Here is a 13,816-nt window from a genome sequence, read left to right as displayed (position 1 = left end):
TAGCTAGTCAATGAAGAAATAATCTGTTAAAATGTGAATTCACATTTATGTAACATATAATGCTTTCAACTCTGAGATGGCGATGATGGACTGAAAAGTGCACAAACAACAGAACAGGGATCAGGCAGTGACCTATCTTGTAGAACACACATGTGCAACATACAAGGGTTCAAGCCTCTGTCCCCCTCTCGCAGCAGAGAAGCTTTACAAATGGTGAAGCAGTCAGTGCTCTGGGAATATCTTTTTTTTTTCTCTCTGTCTCCCCATTCCCTCTAAATTTCTGTCTCTATCAAAAAGATCAAACAATAATCAATCTGGGAACAGAGCAACAACATAGAGTATTGACTTTTCCTTCTAGTCACAGGTCACACAGAACTTTTTTTTTTTTTTTTGCCTCCAAGATCAGGCTCAGTGCCTGCTCTATGAATCCACTGCTCCCAAAGGCCAATTTTTTTCTTTGTTTTTGTTTCATTTCTATTTTATTCATAGGGATGAGGGGGGAAATAGAAAGGCCCCACTCAGAAATCTTGTGCCTCAGAACATTTATAAGAGACTAATAGAAAAAAATACTATTTACATAAATTTTTAAAAAGTTCATTTGTGCATTTATTCATTCATCCCCAGGTCCTTTTAACAGTAGATCCATAAACTGAGGGCCATATTATATATTATGTTTGTTTGTTTATTTATTTATTTATTTATTTATTTATTTATTTATTTATGTTTTATCACAGTGCTGCTTAGCTCTGGCTTCTGGTGTTGTTTGGGGTTGAACCTGAAACCTCAGATTTCAGACATGAAAGTCTTTTGCATAGTCCCCAGCCCTCTGATTGTTCTCTAATTTTTCTTAAGCCTACTTTCACTAGCATATTGCTTCCCTGTTCTATCCTTTTTCATGAAGCTGTATGTGCATAAGTTATTTTAGGAGAATTGCATTCATTACTCTTTCAGATATCTGCTTACCTCACAAGGCATGCAAGTGCTAGGTAGGAAAAAATAATAAAGATATTTTCTATAGTTGGGATTAGATTACATGCATTAAAGTAATATCTTCTCCAATGGGCTTATTTACTATAGGAATTGGAGTGAACATGCCACATATCATCTGTTTTTCTTGCTGAAAAAGTCAGAATAGGAATATGTCAGATTTGAAATATTTTGTACCTGTGAGGTAAGAACAAGAAATTGTTTATGCCCTGAGGGGGGGAGACATTAGGATTTGCTAAATGTATATTTCATAGACATTTAAAGTCTAGGTCTACTTCATAGACACTTAAAGTCTAGGTCTGTAATTTTAAATACTAGCAAATTTCTGTCCTCCATTATAATTATCAGTTCTTCCTGGCTGAAGCCTATTGTGAACTCTTCTGCATGGTAAGGATGAAGCTTAATGTTTTAGTCCACAGGGACTGGTGACATGAAGCATTTGTAAGCAAGTCCAAATCTTAGCATTATGAGTGGCTAGGGATATAGTCTTAACTAAATCATATATACTGTAGGCTCGAGGGCAGTGGAGCCCACATCACTTCTCAATTCTCAGGAGACCACAGTGGCAGAAGTTAGGAAACAAGAAAACCGAGCCATTGGGAATGAGTGCATAACTTAACAACACTAGAGCAATAAGTGAAAAGTTAATGCTTCCAACTCTGGAGAATTGCCCATTTATTTCATTCTCCACAATATGCTACATTCTATGGATATTTGATGAATAGAAATTAAGCAAATTTATATTTACTTTTAAACTGAGAACATTAAGACTGCAAAATATAATTACTGACTTTATTCCAAATTCAATGTGCAATGCCACAGTTTTTTAAATCATATACTCCCTATTATAAACTTAAAAAAATGTGTGCTCTAAAAAAATCTATTTCATATGCGCCACAGCTATTGGGAATAAACATGTGACTATCATTTCATAAAATACACATCTTTCTCATTTCTAAAAATTAAGAATTGTGAATGAAAGTAGTTGGAAGAGATTGAAAGAGACTTACACCAGTCTTAAATAATGAAGCAAATTGTATGTGGTTTGAAAAACACTTTCCTTTTGTTTAACTCTTTCTTCTAACAGTTTTATTTTTCAGAATATGTTTTTCTAACAAATGAAAGTAAGGTGTATGAAACCATTGGGCAACATTAGTTAAAATAATCAGTGATTCAAGCGACTGTAAATAATGAGTGTTACAGTATATACAGAAAATAGACTATCCAGTAAATATATATAACCTCTGAAGTTTTATTTTTAATCTAAATTTATATACATCTTGAAAAATGTATTTCAAACAATATTGAAGTCTTTTAATTTCAAAATTGTTTCAATGATCTTTATAAAATCAACTCTTTCCTTTGAAATAATATTTTTAAAAAATCAGATGGGGTTATATAATCCTAAACAGAAATTATAATTATTTTGTTAGCATTGTCTAGAAAGCAATTTTAAGTCAATTACATCACTTCCATACAATATTTAATCATCTCACTGAAAGCTAAGTAGATCTACATTTACATTGGATGTGGTTATATTGTTGAATTTAAAATGTTATTAATGTACTTTCTCTTGTCAAATGATCATAAAAAAATTTAAATAGCATTCAGTTAAAAAAGAACATATTCAATTCTACATGTCGAGAATCAACTTTCCATTCACTTTCTGTTTCAAACCATGGTTAGAAATCAGAACCTATAAGATTTTATATGTCAGTGTTTGAAAGGATGCTGTATTAAGTAGGTCAAAATTTTAATTTTTTAAAAACTATCTAAGAATTTCTGTGAAAATTTCTAGGCTTCTGGGAGAAAGAAGAACACACATCTAGTTTTCCACTACAAGCCAAGTTGCAGCCTAGAGAATGTTTATGGTTCATATATAAAACCTCAGAAATAAGAAGAAAAAAAAAGTGAAGACAACCTTAACTACAGTGTTCCAAATGTAATGTTGTAATTTTATATGTTAATCTATCAATACACAGCATGTGCAAACATATGTTTATAGACAGGGAGACAAGAATATACAAATGAGGAGATAAAATCCTTGTATCTCATTTGATGCTCTATAATTTCTATCAATTTATGAATGTTTTGTCTTTGTGTTATGATTTCATTTGAAGTTGACATAATGCAACTTGTGCTTATTTGCAAAGGCCTCATCATGAACATTCTCCAAGCTGGGGCTGCCAGCCTGCTCTCAGAAGATGGGGAAGAAACTTTGCCTGCTGGGACCCTTCCTGGCAGCACTCAGAAATCAAAACACTCTGCAACTGGAAACTTGCTGAGGTTTCTTGGTAGGCAGCACAGGTATGCATCCAATTTGGGGTGCACATCTGGTTTATCTACATTTCTAAATTTGGCCCTTAGGGTGCAGCAGAAAATTTGTGGCGACAGAAAGATAAAACGGTGATTTAACAGTCTTCCTCTGACCCACCAAAGCATTTGCTAACTATTATGAAAATGAAATGAAATTCAGGGACAAACAGACATTTTCTTTTGTGAAGAAGATCTCTGTGCAAGAGGCGTGTCTCTGCTGATGGTTTGCTCCCCACTGCATGTCCTCAGTGAAAGATTAAAGAAGGCCTGAAACTATGCTTGTTCCTTTGCTTGTCTTGACTTAAGTTACAAGATTTCACAAAAAAACATCCCAGGTAAAGGATGTTATGGAATTAGCAGATGGCTTTCATTTTCACCAGGGATAGCAAAATAAATAACTACATAAAAATTTTTAAAAAAATCCAAGTGCCCCTTACTAATGTGAAGGCATCACTTTAGAAATGTTCAAAATTTGAGATTTGGCTTGGATAGCTACATTTTGTTATACCACGATAACAAAAATTGTATTATTAAATTTATAAATACAATTATGTCATTAAAAGCTATAATTGAGTGATAGTCTTAGCCTGAGATATTCAGACTTCCTTGAGGTAGTGACATTTTAAGTGAGGTAAGAGAAATGGTTTAGAAAGAACAAAATAAAAATCAACAGATTATATTCCAGGCAGGAGAGGCATGTATAAAGTTAATAGCATGGAGGAGTTTGGCATCAACAGGCACTGATAACAATGACAAAGTGGTCAGAGGGCAATGACCAAAGTTAAATTGAGAGATTTAGCAGAAAAGATGGTTTTTAAAGAAAATATTTTAAATTTTATTTCTAGTAGGTAGATTCTTAAGACTAAAGTTCTTAAAATCTACTTTATTGGGGTCATGGGAATAGTTGTCTTGGATAGTGTGCTGCTTTGCTATTTGACCCAAGTTTGAGCCTGGCCTTCACCACACTGGCAGAAACTTCTATGCTGTGCTATTTTTCTTTTTCTTCTTTTTTGGTGATATGATAAAATTTCTTTAATAGAATTCACCTGGTAGTATGACAGTATACATTTCATCCTAAATCAGGAAGAAACTTTTTTTCTTGCGTCATATAGAGACCGAGTTTTGTGGCCAGCAGAACTTGAAAGAGAGAGAGACCCACAGAGAGAGAGAGAGACAGGCAGAGAAAGGAAAGGGGGGAAGGGGAGGGAGAGGGGGAGAGAGAGAGAGGATATATAAGGGATAATTGGGAGACAGATTATAACACTGATGGCATAGACTTAGGTAAAGATTTAACTCTGGCATTCATTCTGGTACTGGTATTCTTAACACTTCTTTCACTACTGTATTCTTAGGAAAGGATACAACAAGTTAAAGCACACAGTCTTGACTCAGGAGATATTTAGACCCAGGCATTCTTATGCAGTGAATATTTAAACACTTTGTGAATATAGACATTTTCATAGAACTAGATCAGTAATTTTGTACAAAGGATAGTTTCCTGAGGTCAACATTGCATCTTTTTTTTAAATTTTTTTTCTTTTTCTTTTTTATTTAACTATCGATTGTCTTTTTGAACCCTAAGACAGCAGGAACTTCACATCTCCACTATAGAGCCTCTACTTCCCCCAGTCCTGGAACCCTTGGATAGGGCCCACTTTCCCGTATGCTCTCCCAATCCACATCAAATAATATTCCACCTGCTGATCACAACCTAACCAACGCAACAATTGCCACCTCAGCATGCTTCACTTCAGACTGTGTCCAGAGACTTCACGTGTGGAATGACAACCCTTCAGCTTCATTACTCGGGTGAGACCTTTCCTTTCATAGTATACTCTAATTCCATCTCAGGTGGTTCACTTTCTAACAAAGTCCCAAAACCTAGATGTACACCAGTTTCTGTGAGAGAGAGCATATGTTCACACGTATCCATAAACTACTGCAAAATATATCCCTGAAAGCAGAAGTACACTAGAGTTTGCAATGAGTACACCTCTAACACTTCCTCTCCACTATTCCAAACTTTGGGTCCATGATTGCTCAACAATATGTTTGGCTTTGCATGTTAACTCTCTTTTCAGTCACCAGGTTCCAGATGTCATCAGGATGCCGGCCAGGCTTCCCTAGACTGAAGACCCCATCAATGTGTCCTGGAGCTCTGCTTCCCCAGAGACCCACCCTACTAGGGAAAGAGAGAGGCAGACTGGCAGTATGGACTGACCAGTTAACGCCCATGTTCAGCAGGGAAGCAATTACAGAAGCCAGACCTTCTACCTTCTGCAACCCACAATGACCCTGGGTCCATGCTCCCAGAGGGATAGAGAATGGGAAAGCTATCAGGGGAGGGAGTAGGATATGGAGATTGGGTGGTGGGAATTGTGTGGAATTGTACCCCTCATACCCTATGGTTTTGTTAATTAATCCTTTCTTAAATAAAAATAAATAAATAAATAAATAAATAAATATTCCAAAAGAATACCCCCTCCCCTGATAGCTTTCCTGGGCAGAAGATCTCACCAATGTGTCCTGGAACCCCACTTCTTCAGAGCCCTATTGCACTAGAGAAAGACAGAAACAGGCTAGGGAATTTGGATCAACCTATCAATGCCCAAGTGCAGTGGAGAAGCAATTACAGAAGTCAGAACCCATAACTTCTGCACCCCCAGAACAACTCTGATCCATACTCCCAGCAGATGATAGGAGGAAGAAGAGGACTTTGTACTCCAGCTCCATCAGCACCCAGAGAGAGAGGAGGAAAAGGAGAAGGACATATGGAGATAATAATGTTGTCATGAGTGGCTTGGAGGAGAAGAGAGGAATGGACCTGGAGGAAAAAGGGGGTGAATATGTACAAATGTAGACAGATAACTGTAAAGATGATAGTTAACCCATGTCTGCAACCTTAGGAGAACCACAGTGGACTGCAATGGAGGGATCAATGATTCAGAACTCTAGTGGTGGGGATGATGTAGAATTGTACTTCTGTTGACATGTACTTTTGTAAATCAATACTGAATCACTAATAATAATTAAAAAGAAAAAAAAGACAACTGTCAGTCACACATACTGCATAGTGCATCACTGCTTCACTACTTATGAAGACTCCCCCTGCAGATGGTGACTAGGGTCTTGAACCTGAGTCTTTTCACAGGTCATACACGTGATTTTTTTTTTAAGAAAATAAAACAAGCACTACTAAAGTTTATTTGGAATTACAAAAGAGCCATTACTGAACAGCAATCCCTATAAAAAATAAGAATGAATGAATCATATTCTCCAACTTCAAAATCTGCCAAAAACTATAGTAATCAATACGTTGTGGTATTATAACAAATGTAGACAAACAGAACAATGGACTTGAATTTGACATATCATAAATAAAACTTCACATGTACGTACTGTTGAGTTGTTACAAAGGAGCCAAAATCATAAAGCAGAGAAAGCAAACGTCGCTTCACTTTTGATGTTGGGAAAACCAGATAATTTTTGAAAACTAATGAAGCTAAATAATCATCTCACGCCATACATTAAAGTTAACTAAAATGGATGAAATTTTTGCATGTTAAAGTAAAACCAAAAAATTAATTGAAGAAAAATAATCAAGCACTCTTTTAAATAAGCTACAAAGATGTATTCAGAGACTTAAGTCCAACACTAAGAGAAACAAAAATAAACAAAAATGGTGCTATATCAAACTAAACAGCTTATGTATAGTAAAACCATCATCAAAACAAAAATACAGTGAATCCAATAAGAAAAACATATTACAGCATATGTCTAATAAAGGATAATACAGTAATAGGAGAATAAGCGGCTCATTAAAAATGGTGAGGAGACGGAGGTAGATAGCATAATGGTTATGTAAACAAACTCTCATGCCTGAGGCTCTAAAGCCCCAGGTTTAGTTCCAGGCATTATCATAAGCCAAAGCTGAGTATCTCTCTGGTAAAAAACAAACAAACAAAAAACAAGCAAACAAACACAAATGGTGAGGAATGGAACAAACATTTAATCAGAGAAGACATATAGATGTTAGGCACATAAAAGAAATAATAATTAAAAAAAAAAAACAGAAATGATCACCATCACTTATTATTAGGGAAATCCATTGGATCGACTTTCTCATGGTGCATCCCGTGAGTACCCATTCATTGGGGAAACTGACGATCCTTCCTAGCCGACTGAATCCACATGGATCCCAGTCACTTTAAAGCCAGCAACAAGCAGCACTTGACAGCTTTGCTGTTGACTGGCTATGGAAGAAGGGCAAACGCTAGAAGAAGAAGGGAAATCCACATCAAAATAAGAGGTTATACCAGTTCTTCTTCTAGCGTTTGCCCTTCTTCCGTAGCCAGTCAACAGCATCAGGTTGAGCCTGATGTAAAGTTTCGAGACCTCCTTTGAATCTGGAGAGGTGGTAGTTGTTGACTATGTGGGTCATAGTCTGTCTGGAGCCGCAGAGGCAGTTAGGGTCGTCTCTGGCTCCCCAGCGATGGAACATAGCGGCGCACCGGCCATGGCGGCCTGTTCGATAGCGATTGAGGAGGGCCCAATCATAACGTGCTAGGTCAAAGCCGGGTTGACGCTTGCAGGGGTCTGTGATGAGGTGTTTGTTCTTTACCTCAGCTGACTGCCAACTCTGTTTCCAAGAGACTGGAACAGAGAAGTTCAGTGTAGGTGTAGGGGACCAGATTGGGTGACGAGACGTCAAGCGTTGGACAGGGTGGGTGAAGATATCTGCGTATATTGGCAGGTCCAGTCGAGCGTAGACATGGGAAATGAACTTAGATGATGCCGGATCCCGACGAATATCTGACGGGGCGATGTTGCTAAGGACTGGCAGCCATGGAACCGGGGTGGAATGGATGGTTCCAGAAATTATCCTCATGGAGGAATATAATTTGGAATCGACCAAGTGGACATGGGGGCTACAGAACCAGTAAGAATGGCCTACATTAAAAAGGCCAGAAACAGGTTCTGGAAAGAGGGTGAAGATAAGGAATCCCTTATACCCTGCTGATAGGAATGAAGATTGAATCTGCTCTTATATAAAAAAAAAAAAAAAAACTAAAGTGATGAAAAAGTACCCTTAGGCATGGTTGTGACCATCTTGTTCGCATTTCTGCCACTCGCCAATGCTGGGGTTTGTCATAGTTACACTGACTGGTACCTCCACTTAGCTGTTGCTTCTGTTTCTTCCCTGTCTGAGCCCCCGACCCCCTAAACATTTCTTCCGGCTCTTTCTGTTTTCTAGATTGGCCGTCGCAGCATACACATGGTCTGTGGGAGGCAAGAAGAAGTACCGATTCTTGAGGCTGGACATGGGGAACTTCTCCTGAGGCTAGGAGTGTTGCACATGAAAAACAAGGATCAACCAAATTACCAAATAATGTGATGTTAACAATAACTATCCACTGTCTTCTTGAACCCTAAGACAGCAGGAACCTCACATTTCCACTATAGAGCCTAAACTTCCCCCAGTCCTGGGACCCTAGGATATGGCCTACTTCCCCTTATGCTTCTCCAAATTCTTATCAAATGACATTGCATCTGCCAATTGCAGCCTAATCAACACAACGAGTGCCACCTCAACATGCTTCAGCTCAGACTGCTTCTAGAGACTTTAGGTGTGGAATAACAACCCTTCAGCTTCATTACACAGGTGAGACCTTTCCTTTCATAGTATTCTCTAATTCCATTCCAGGTGGACTTCCTAACAAAGTCCCAAAACCTAGATATACACCAGTTTCTGTGAGAGAGAGCATATGTTCACACGTATCCGTAAACTACTGCAAAATATATACCTGAAAGCAGAAGTACACTAGAGTTTGCAGTGAGTACCCCCCAACACTTCCTCTCCACTATTCCAACCTTTGGGTCCATGATTCTTCAACAATTTGTTTGGCTTTGTATGTTAACTCTCTTTTAAGCCACCAGGTTCCAGATGCCATCAGGATGCCGGCCAGCCTTCTCTGAACTGAAGAACCCACCAATGCATCCTGGAGCTCAGCTTCCCCAGAGACCCACCCTACTAGGGAAAGAGAGAGGCAGACTGGGAGTATGGACCGACCAGTCAATGTCCATGTTCAGCGGGGAAGCAATTACAGAAGCCAGACCTCCCACCTTCTGCAACCCTCAATGACCCTGGGTCCATGCTCCCAGAGGGATAGAGAATGGGAAAGCTATTTGGGAGGGGATGGGATATGGAGATTGGGTGGCGGGAATTGTGTGGAATTGTACCCCCCATCCTATGATTCTGTTAATGTCTCCTTTCTTAAATAAATAAAAATAAATAAATTATTTAAAAAAAAAAGAAAGAAAAACAAGGATCATTGATGTTGTTGTCTACAATGCATCCAACAATGAGCTGGTCCGAACCAAGACCCTGGTGAAGAACTGCATTGTGCTTATTGACAGCACGCTGTACCAGTAATGTTATGAGTCTCACTATGCCCTGTCCCCTGGGCCACAAGAAGGGTGCCAAAATGACTCCTGAGGAGGAAGAGATCCTAAACAAAAAGTGGTCAAAGAAGATTCAGAAGAAATACAATAAAAGGAAAAAGAATGCCAAAATCAGCAGTCCTCTTGAAGAGCAGTTCCAGCAGGGAAAACTTCTTGCTTCCATCACTTCAAGACCAGGCCAGTGTCTGAGCAGATGGCTATGTGCTAGAGGGCAAGGAGCTGGAGTTTTACCTGAGGAAAATCAAGGCTCAAAAAGGCATATCGTCATTTGGCTCATGTTAAAAAAAAAAAAAAAGTAAAGAAATTTTCTCAAAATTTAAAAGGTCTATTACAGGATCCAGAGATTTCTCTCCAAGGTATCTATGTGCAAAAAAAAAAAAAAAAAAAAAAAGCACTAACCTGAAAAGATATATTCACATATACATTTATTACAACATTACTTGGAATAGCCAAGATTTGGAAACAAAGTATCTAACAACAGATAAATGATATGGAATTTGTGGTATATTGTTGGGACCATGTGTAAGCCTGATAGAGCTTAGGGAGAACCACCCCCGTCCTTGGATGGAGGTCTGAGAAGATAACCTCTTGGTAAGTCTCTCTCAACCGAGGTGAGCATAAGGGGAGAAACTCAGACTTGGTTCTTTCCTTCTTGACTCTCAGGCCCACAGAAACCCCAATACTTCCCTCCATTAACTGCAGGCTACAGAGCCACAGATTCACTTATTCAAAGTCACCTTCCGATCACAGAAGAACACACTTTATCACACACTTCATCACACACCTCAAACCCCAGACAAGAGAAATTCCAAACTATATGGCTCTTTGATATCCATCTTCTCTCTGTCTCACCCTACGGGTTTAACCCCTATGCCTCTCTCACATACCTTTGGATAATTAAGTTGCTTGTGTCATGGAGCATAACTGTCTTGTATCTCATCAATTCCCGTCATACTAGCCCCCTACCTTAGGGTCATGCCGACCGTTAAGAAACCTGTAATTTCTGACATATTTCAACAATAATTCCCTTCGTTGCTTTTCTATTTAACTCATGTCCACTTTGCTAATAAATGGATTCTAGGATTCTATGGATTCTAGGAACGCTAAGAGTCCCCTGGGGTCTTTTACTTCGTGTCATCCCTGTCATGAGCGAGAAAGAACCAGCCCGTTACCTTTCCCCTGGAGATCACCCAACCAGAGATAGAGAGAGAGATACTGAAAGTATATACACATCATGGAATATTACTCAGCTGTAAAAAAAAAAAAAAACGGGATTTTGTTTGTTGGACGGATGGAAGTAGAAGGGATCATGCTAAGTCAAAAAAAGGTCAGAAAGAGAAAGACAAAGATAAATATCGAGGGCCTAGTGGGGGCTCATCAAGTAGAGCACATGTTAAGATGTTATCTGAGTTCAAGCCCACCTTGTCTCTCATTCTATTTTTAAAAAGGAAAACTATGGCTGCCAGGAATGGTGGAGTTGCGATCAAGCATTGAGTTCTTGTGATAACCCTGGTGGCAAAAATCAGTCAATCAATCAATCAATCAATCAGTACAAAAACAAATATGGGAAGACCTCTCTCATTTGTAAAAATCAAGAAATATAGCAAGGGAACAGCCATAATGAAATATAAATACTTAGTCTATATTTTTAGAAATGTGATCACTAAGAGATGACTATAAGGGGTTTGATTTTCTATGGTGGAGGGAGATTTTGCCACTTTGGTTGTGGGTGAGGTGCTCTAATGCATACTTTTAGGAGATGTGATACCATACTCGAGAAATAGCATTCTTATAAAGCAACATTTCATTAACGAGAGGGAGAATGAGAGAAAGAAGAGACAGAGAAGTGTACAAAAAATAATAATAATAGATGCCCTGATAGAGTTGGGGGAAAAGGATAGACATTAAAACTGAAAAATTGAAGTGTAAATTCAAATTGGGTTGAATTGCTTTCACTCTCTTAGCTTTCATTTTATTTTTCTTTTACTATCACAGTTACCACTGGAGGTATATGACTCTACTATTCTGGGAGGCTTTTTAGTTTTTAGGTTTTTTTTTTTTTTGCTTGTTTGCTTTTTATAGGGGCTATAGTTCCACCAGGCATTAATCACCATCACCAAAGTTCTGTGTCTTCCCCCTCACCACACATACAATAACCACTAGTGTTCTCACAAAGTCAGTTAAAGACAGTTGGGTCACTCTGTTTTTTTCGTCTGTTTACTTTACTAGTGTTTCAATTCCCTATATTATACACATAAGCAAAATTATCCAATAGCTGTCTTTAATTTCTTCTTTATTGGCATCAAGCATAATTACATCCAGTTCTATCCATTTTATCTTAAATGGCATAATATTATTTTTATTTGCAGAATAGTATTCTACTGGATATATATCTCATGTCTTTTTGTTTTTAATCCAGATATCTGCTGGAAATTTAGGTTGCTTCTACTCCTTAGCAATTATGCATAAAGTAGCCATGTACACAGGGATGTATATTTCCCTTGGATTTAGTGTTTTTACACCTTTGGATCTATGAATAGAAGTGGTATTCTAGGACCATAAATCATTTCCATTTTCCTTTTTTAAGGACTCTTCATAGTAATTTTAAAAATGGCTACAGCAGTTTTTTTTCTCTTTCTTACTGTTTATTGATTGATTAGAAGTAAGAGACAAGAGACATTTGCTGTATCTCTTGGCCCAAATATATGGCAGTACTACATAAAAAAAGGTAAAAGAACCACTTTAAGCTCTGTTCTACCACTCATAAAGCTTTCCCCTGCAGGTGGGCTTCTCAGACTTGAACCCAGGTCTTCACGTATGGTAATATATGTGATCTACTGACTTAGACACCATTTAGCCCTGCTTCCAAATCCATGACTGGTTGCTAACTGATTATGTTCCTTTCTGTCTACAGGCCAGAAGTCATCAGATCTCATTCTAAATCTCATCACATAGACCTCACAATAGGTTTCTTAGAACCTAGGTCCTTACCTTGCTTCTCCCCAACATATGTTGTTCTAATCATAAAGTCTAAGAGAGAAGTCACAGGTCTCTATAAGCTCAATCACTAACATCCTTCTTCACATTTGCCATTCATCCGGAAGATGAATCCAGCCGATGTCGAAGGAAGGCAGGAATAAAAGGACCCCACATCTTGGAGTTGCAGTATATTTTCTACTGAACTCTTCCCACAGGGCATACGTTTGACATATGGTCAGTTAATGAATTAACTCAACCCAAGTTCGGTGCTGTCTGTATCCCTGTCACATTTGCTCTACTGGGCAAAGTCTCTTACCTCAAATATATGACAGTATTACATAAAGAAAAAGAAGTTTCCTTTGCTTCTAAAAGAACAGTTTCCAGAGAAAGTGTGTCCTGGGCAGTATGTCAAAAGGGAAGAAAGAAATCAGCTGATCTAACACAGACATTAACTCATTTTACTTATGACTCTTTCCACCCTCTGTGGTTAGTTACAAACAGATTTTCATTAAGTATTTGGCTCATAGGCTATGAATTTGTGTATGTGTGTTTCCCACTGTGGAAAAAATAAATTATAATACCTGGCTTTTGCAGCAAGAATAAGTTTACCAAGATCAGATAAAATTCAACTTTTTAGTGAAAACATGACTATGTTCAAAATATTAACTGACTTTATCTCTTGGGCAAAATAAGAATTGCCAAAAATAGAGATTTTATTTCCCTCAAATGTTCTTACATAGAAAATTATATTATACCCTCCCATTCAGAGTGTGTGCAGCTTAGGGGCATGAAAGTGTTGCTCTCCAGTGGGTTTGAATGCTAGGAACCAGCTTGAATTAAAGTTATAGACAAGTGAATATAATCTCTGAGTTCTTCAAAGACCATAATAATATATTCATAACAATTATCATAAGTAGATCATGTGTCTACCCACATGACATGCACTTTTTAAAAGATTCATAGTTTTATTTTTCTTAAAAATTTAATTTGTTTTTGTAAAGATTTTATTTATTTATGAGAAAGATAGGAAGAGAGAGAAAGAAGCAGACATCACTCTGGCACATATGTTGCT

General features: G+C 37.9%; 1 non-coding gene across 1 annotated transcript; it reads left to right on the top strand.

The window, feature by feature from the left end:
* The first annotated feature begins 8,368 nt into the window (after positions 1-8,368).
* On the top strand, positions 8,369-8,472 carry LOC132537931 (small nucleolar RNA SNORD46). The gene has a single exon (XR_009549336.1). It is a non-coding gene; the product is annotated as a small nucleolar RNA SNORD46 (small nucleolar RNA).
* Positions 8,473-13,816: the final 5,344 nt, after the last annotated feature.

This window comes from Erinaceus europaeus, chromosome 3 (genome assembly GCF_950295315.1).
Source record: "Erinaceus europaeus chromosome 3, mEriEur2.1, whole genome shotgun sequence".
In the NCBI taxonomy this organism is placed as follows: domain Eukaryota; kingdom Metazoa; phylum Chordata; class Mammalia; order Eulipotyphla; family Erinaceidae; genus Erinaceus; species Erinaceus europaeus.
Note: the sequence above shows the minus strand (reverse complement) of the source record. Positions and strands in the feature narration are given on the sequence as shown.